Source organism: Acomys russatus, chromosome 10 (assembly GCF_903995435.1).
Source record: "Acomys russatus chromosome 10, mAcoRus1.1, whole genome shotgun sequence".
Lineage (NCBI taxonomy): Eukaryota > Metazoa > Chordata > Mammalia > Rodentia > Muridae > Acomys > Acomys russatus.
This window is the reverse complement of record NC_067146.1, coordinates 58,167,967-58,175,485: the sequence shown is the minus strand read 5'-3', so window position 1 is coordinate 58,175,485 and position 7,519 is coordinate 58,167,967. Positions and strand designations below refer to the sequence as shown.

Sequence of the window (7,519 nt, the reverse complement as noted above, 5' to 3'; positions counted from 1 at the left end):
CTCTACTGAACTCAAGCAAGCCTCTCGTGGGTTGCTATCTCCTTATCCAGCACAGCATAATGTTAACATGCAACAGGTGCTTCGTTCCTTGAGTGGCTGGAAGCAGCTATTATAGCAGCAAAACTGGCCCTTCAATCTACTAAGCTCTAAGTCCATATCAAAACAACAACAACAACAACAACCAACCTGATCCCATTAATTTATTACGCAGAAAGAACTCTGCCAAGTTTGGGGCATTCAGAAGCACAAATTTCACAGGGATCGAGGGTTAAGGCATGGTAGAGTATGTACTTCACGTTTAACAATCTGACTGTGACCTCCATTTCTGGGAAACAACGTCCCAGAACCCTTTAAATGTGACGGTGGCCTTTCCCTCAGACCTTTCTGGACCAGAGCCTCACTTTTGTTGTAGGGGTTTGGCAGAGCTCATCTTCGCATCCCAGGGACTGCAGAGAATTCGGGCGGTGTGAGTGTGTTGTGTAAGGTGGTGGCCTCCCGCGGGTGTCGGGTCCGCAGCACCGTGACGAGATGCACCAACCCTGTCCCGGGCACGAGTGTCCTTACACTCGACGGCCGCGGCAGGGCGTGGCGAGGGCGTCCGGGGCCCACGAGCCCCAGCGGAGGGGGGTGGCGGGCAGTGGCCCCGCCTACCGGACCGCGCGCCCCGCCCACGCGCGCGGGGAGGAGCCGGAGCGGAGTGGGGAGGAGAGGTCGGACGGTCCCGGAGCGCGGAGAGACCGACTCTCTGGCGGCGCTGGCGGCGGCGGTGGCAGCGAGTGAGTGCCAAGCGAGCGCGGGGAACGGGCCGCGGGGACCGGGACGGGACGGGGTGGCCGCAGCCACTTCGGGGCCACCTGCGGGTTCCCCGAGCTGGCAGCGGACCGGAGCGAGGGAGCGGAGGAAGGAAGCGCGGGCTGCGGACGCCCTGGGCCGCGGGACGGGACTGGGAGCGAGGCCCGCCGCCGCGACCCACGGACACGAGAGCCCGAGGAGCGCGAGTGACCCCCGGAGGCTGGGTCTCCGCAGCTGCCCAGTCCGGCCTTGCCTGGAGGGCGAGAGGCCCTGGAGTGGCCGCCTAGCTCGTGGAGGTGCGGGAGGAGCGGGTCATGGGGGGCGCCACGCACGCCCCTCTACTCCCCGCGCAGATCTCAGGACGCGCGTGGATTGGTAGCCTCAGTGCTGGGTCCTCACTGGGGGGGAGGGGACGACGGGGTGGCGGCGGGGAAGGAGAGAACTCGGTGGTGACACTCCACAAGGGACCCGGCGGCGGTGACTCGAACAGGAAGGTCGGAGTTCAAACTTGTGCCTCAGGTGCTTTTTTTTTTTTTTTTAATTGTAGCGCGAGACACTTTAGCCCCTGGGTTAGAGGAACTCGTCTTCATTTTAGTTAGGGCCTGTCCATTAAACCTCTTTTAAAGACGCCATTGCTTGTGTCTCCTGACACTCATTTATCATGGCCGGGAATGTCTTGTAAACTTGACTTAAATCATTCATAACTTTCGTGAAGGGAGCCGTGATTCTTGTTAAACTTTAAGCAAACTGGAAATCAGCTGGAAGGATCTGCCGAGGCCTTCGGGCTCGTGGTCCTCCTGTGCGGGCGTGGCTGTGCACAAACAAGTGGAAAAGGAAGGAAGAATCCCCACGCTGGAGCTGGAGGGGAGGTCTGTGCCCATGTGCCAGGACACGTTTAACCGCGGCTCCCAGTGGGAGCACTGGGGATGTCTTAGGCCTTGTTGGACGGACTTCACATGATTCGACTCATTCCGTTCAGTTATTTCCTCTCCTCTCGGCTGTCTTTGGACACTGTTTATATTTCCTGGGGCGATCGTAGCGTCTCCTGAGTAGACTGTCTATAATGAATCTTGTGGATGTTGTCAGAGCCAAGCTCTGTGCCTGTGTGTTCTCAATTTTTAAAGCAAAAGCTTGGCTTTGTTTTTAAGAGCGCTGGTCACCCTGCTGCACCATTGCTTGGCACTTTCAGACCATGGATGTAAATTACCGCTGGATTGCAGCCCTTCCCTAGGGAAGCTGGGAAAGCAGGTCACTCTAGAACAGCGAGGTTAAATTTACTGTTTGTGAAGCAGTCACTTTCAAGTAAGGAGGTCCTCCCCCATTTTTAGAAAAAAAAATGTATATGTCAGAAAGAGGATTTTCCAGTAAATAAACATATGGTTCTCACATTTTAATTTTTTTCTTTATTATTGTCTGTTTCAGACCTGTATATCCTCTTACCCTCTTTCAAACCACTCACATTGACCACCACCTTCCTCCCAATCACATTTTAGAAAGCAACCAATTGTAGATTGTTAAGTGGACTTTTAGATAAACTATTCAGACCCTTTGCCTTTCTTAGCCGTCAGCCAGCACTGTAAACCCCTGGTCCTCCAGTGAGGGCTGAATAGTAACCACGATGTGCTTGTATTTAGCACAGCATTTTAGTAGGTGTAGAACCTTGCAGTGGGTAGCCCTTAGGTTTGTATAGACCCATGGACAAATGAAGATCTGTGTCTCACAAGAGGCTGCAAGTCACCTGTGCGGAAAGCTTTGAGCTTATTTGAAAAACAAATTCTCTGACAGTTGGGTTGCCGTTCTCACTTGTTACAGACTTGCAAGGTGTTCATGTTTGTGAGAGCAAAGGATCTCACAGGGGGAAAAAAAAAAACCCAAACTATGCCACATTTTCATTAGGTGGGTTTTGTTGTTTGTTTCATTTTAGTATAGGCCTTGCCTGGAAAGGTCAGTTCTAGAGCTAAGTTTTTCTGAGCCCTGACTGGGGTGAGAAACAGTTTAACAGCAACTGACTATGTAGGCTTTCTTGTCAGACAGGCCAAGGTGAGGATATATTTAGCCTTTTTCAATCTGATCTGTTAATTAGGGTAGTAGTGGTCTGGTCTCTTCCTAGAGTTTTGATGAAAGTGCATCAGCTAGTCTTTGGAAAACGCAAATTGGAACTAAACTACATTGAGTGCTTAGAATGATCACATTTCTTCTTTGTCACCTAGTTTACTCAGGCAGCAGGGTGCTCGATAAACCATAATACCTACAACCTTCTGGAAATGCAAGATATCACAATGCTAAGTTCCAAAGAATGATGAATGCTGGCATGGTAATCTCAGCAGTTGGCAGAGCTGAGGCAGGAGAATTGCTTTGAGTTCAAAGCCAGTTTGAGTGTCAGGCTAGCCCGGAGTAGAATGAGATCTTCCTCAAAAAACCTAGAAAGTTGACCAGACTCTCGTGTGTGTGTGTAAGCTTATATGTTCTGTTTCTACCACAGCAGTATGAACAATAATGATTAATGGACCAGTAATTTTAATAATACTTTCGGTGTTCTTGTATATATAATATTTTTAGGGCTAGGTAAGCTAGCTTTTAAATATAAAGAGAATTTTTATTTCAAATAGTTAAATTGGTTAACCTTGGATAGAAAATTAAAAATAAATAAAAAACAGAAGTAAAATTTATCTTTCATGAAGTATGACTTTTAAAGTTTGAAAAGGTATAATCCAAGAGTATGTAGTTGTTTGCGTTTATGTGTGTGGCTGTCCAAGGCCAGCAGATAAGCCATAAGAAATGGAGACTAATTGTGTTTATTTTAAATTTTTTTTGAGAGTAGATAGCTAGTTAATTCAGGGAATGAACTCATAGAGTCACTGAATCATCTGCTAAAATTTACAAAATTGAAAAAAAAAGTTTTTACTTTACAAACAGACCCCTTTAAGTATCTGTTTCTTTCTTAATGCACATCAGATGCATAGGATCAGCCATGTCAGTGACTGACACAAATGCTGGTTTACAATGATTTCAAGTATAAAGGGTACAGTGTTCACTATGAATTGTTTTGGGGCCTGTGGCATTGTGCTCTGATGTAGTGAAAGACTTGATTGAGCAAATTATTGCTTGCTTTTACCCCTAGAACATTACAGCATAATGATGGATTGCTGGCTTATGTTCCTAGGTATGTAGATCAGACAACTTAGTTAATTTCCTTGTGTTTTATTGGGGTTGTGAGGAACAAGGAATTTGTCTATGTAGACCATGCAGAACATTGCTTAACATTCAATAAGTTAACATTGATACATCTTTGTACAAATAATAAGAATGCATTACTTTATAACAGGAAAATGGCCACAAAAATTTTTCTTATTCCTCTCAAATCCCAAAAGGCTATTGTTATCCAAAAGTTCCTGCCAAGTTGTACTTACGAAGTAAGAAACTATACAGTGGTTAGGCACTAATATTTTGGTTTTTTTTTTTAAATATGAAATGGATTGTTATACCCACTAAGCAAATTAATTCTAGATCTTAATTTCATTTTCCTTTCTAATCGGTAACTCTGCACGAAGTCTGTTCTAGGTTACAGAGTTGAAAGACAGGTACAAATATAGTACATTATTACAGTTTTAAAAAAATACAGCTAGCTCTGCATTTTTGTAAAGACTTTAGGGAAAATACAGGCAAATGGATTCCTCCATTTTTCTTCCAGTTTCCCCAGTAAGCTTGTACATACTACAAATAAAAATGCTTTTGTAATAGTTACTCAAAATAAATTCTGGCTTATAGCTGCATTTAGCAGGGATTTTGTTGTCTTGGAGGAAAAAAAAAAAAAAACCCAACTTTTGCAAGTGGGAAATAAATAGGAAGTAAATGGGAAGCCCTTCAAAAGTTTTTAAGTTTATCTCTGTAAGAGATATTCTCTGTGTGTGTGTGTGTGTGTGTGTGTGTGTGTGTGTGTGTGTGTGTGAGAGAGAGAGAGAGAGAGAGAGAGAGAGAGAGAGAGAGAGAGAGAGAGAGACTGGCTATTGAATGTAGGGCCTTGTTCATGCTAAGTGGTTCTATACACTGCTACTCAGTCAGGCCTTGGACTTCTGGGCCTTGTGCTGTCGCCTCCCAAGTGCTGCGATAATGGATCTGCCACCACGGAAGACGTTAGATGTCCACAGAAGGTAAGAAGGAGCTGCCTAGAAGCCAAGTCAGAGTTCACAGAAGTTGGGACTTGGCAGATCCAGGTCTCTTCTGCCTTGACACGCTGCCTTGACACAGAGCACCTCCAGCCTGCCCCGGATGGCAGGAATGAGGAAGAAACGGGTGCACGGAAGCTAATAATAACGTCGGATAAACAAACCGTGACTGCTGCCACCCACCCTGGGCCCTTCCTCAGGCTTTTCAGCGTCCAGGTCCTGCCCAGTTCTCACCAGCGCCCACAGGAGGCTGATGTTTCTTAAGCATTCAAACCTCAAGGGTAGAGAAAAAAAATTTCCCCGGAGTTGTTATAATTCCACAGCCGACTGAGCACTCTGCCAAGAGTCATAGGAGAGGCCCATCCAGTCAGAGGGGCGAGAGCACATGGCGCTTAATGGGGGCATGTACATTGGAAAGCTGTACATCAAGAGAGGTACGCCGGTCAGGGCTTCTTACATGAGTGAAAAAAGTAACCAGAAGAGAAGCACAGGGGCCTCTCTGTCAGCGCACTACTTCTTCAGCCATGGCAGTTAGTGCCCCACATAACATCTGAGACCCCGCAGGCCTGAGGTACAGTCCGAGGCCAGTCTTCCCACAGTTCCCAGAGGAAGCCTTGACTGGGCAGAAGAGAACTGGCCTGCAAAGTTCTGTTCCAAAGAAGCCCCTGCCAGCAGGTGTACGCAGCATCCTGTATTTTCTCCAGAGGGCAAGGGCAAGCAGCTTGGAGCTGGCTAGAGGGTAGAAGCGACTGAACTGAAGATGACTTCCCAGCTAGATTATTCCATCCGCTGCCAAGTCTCTCTTGAAAATCATTCCTAGTGCCACTGAAATGTTTGGTTTGTCATGGCAGGTTTTATTGCGAGTCATAAAAATACTTAGCTGCGAGTGTCTGGTTGCTGTCCTGGCACAAGGAGGGACTTTGTCTTTTTTTTTTTTTTTTTTTTTTCCTCAAGTAGGTCTGCATTTCAGAAGGTTACAGAACAGTGAACCAGGGTGTTGCAGCCCTTTCAGACTTGTTACTTTGAGCAGTTCCCGAAGATTGTAGCTAAAAGAATTTTTTGGTTTGTTTGTTTCTGGGCCTGGCTGAATGAGTGAATGAGTTATTAAGAACTTGTATTTTTTCCCCCCATTTGATTTTCCCCATGTTGATTTTAAGTTTGTGACTCTGGGGCCAGGGAGTCAGTCAGCAATCCCTGTATTCTGTGACCTTCCTTGTGGAATAGGCTGTTATCATTCCTCTTGAAGACAAGGTCATGCATGCGGTAGACATTTGGCTGGCTGAGAAGAGAAGTTTGAGTCCAGGTTGGACCTGAGTGGGTGTAGTTACCAGGGCTCCCTGGAGCACAGACTGCATTGCCATCATCTACACTCAAAGGCTCTCTGGAGAGCCTTCACACAGCATGACTGTGTACAAGCCCCCATAAGACGGTCACGGGGACACTTCAGTGGTTGAGGACCTTCAGCTGTCTACTTTGCTGCGGATACTCCTGACCGCTGGACACTAAAGTATTAGTTCCCACTGGGGTGCATTGACTCAGATCTCAAGCTCATGGTAATTTCAAATTTTGTCCACCAGATTCCCTGGAAAATTAGACAAAAAAAAAAAAAAAAAAAAAAAAAAAAAAAAAAAAGCAAGCCAAACTGGTCATGGCAGTATAAACTTACAATTTCAGTACTTAGAGGCAGAGGCAAGAGGATTGCTAGAAAATTTAGAGCAACCTGGTCTGCTACATAGTGATTTCCAGGCTAGCCAGGGCTATACAATGAGACCCTGTCTTTAAAAAAAAAAGAGCCTCCTCACACCACCAAAGACTAAATAAATAACAACACACATCCAACACAACAAAACCATGTACTGGAGTAGGATTATTCTGGGATGTAGAGGTGTTTCTTTCCAGTGCACTTGGGTTTGGTGGTGGTGGTGGTGGTCTTTGTTTTCCTAACTCAGAGAAGTGCAGGGTCTGGCAATAGCCCTGCCTCTCAAAGGCTGAACAGCTACAGCAGCCTTCTAAATGCCCTAAGCTGTAGAATGTGCCACATGGTAGAAACTTAAGAAATGCCAGAGGACTGAAGAAGTAAGGCCGTGCTCCCTGAATGTGCGCCAGCAAGTTGTGTAAGCCACTGTCTATTTGATCAAAAAAGGAAATGTCATTGTATTCTGGGAATCACACCTTCAGTGGTACACAGATTTTTAAAATCTATTTTATTAATCTATTCATATTACATCTCAGTTGTTATCCCATCCCTTGTATCCTCCCATTCCTCCCTCCCTCCCATTTTCCCCTTACTCTCCTCCCCTATGTCTGTGACTGAGGGGGATCTCCTCTCTCTGTATATGCTCATAGGGTATAAAGTCTCCTCTTGGTAGCCTGCTATCCTTCCTCTGAGTGCCACCAGGCCTCCCCATCCGGGAACGTGGTCAAATATGGGGCACCAGAGTTTGTGTGGAAGTCAGACCCCACTCTCCACTCAGCTGTGGAGAATGTCCTGTCCATTGGCTAGATCTGGGTAGGGGTTTGATGTTTACTGCACGTATTGTCCTTGGCTGGTGCCATAGTTT

General features: G+C 46.4%; 1 protein-coding gene across 1 annotated transcript in view; it reads left to right on the top strand.

The window, feature by feature from the left end:
• The first annotated feature begins 693 nt into the window (after window positions 1–693).
• The window catches only part of Gng12 (G protein subunit gamma 12), a 111,219-nt gene continuing 104,393 nt past the window's right edge, over window positions 694–7,519 (top strand). The window contains exon 1 of the mRNA XM_051152242.1: window positions 694–776. The gene's annotated coding sequence lies outside the window, so the exon portion shown is untranslated. The remainder of the gene's footprint in view (window positions 777–7,519) is intronic.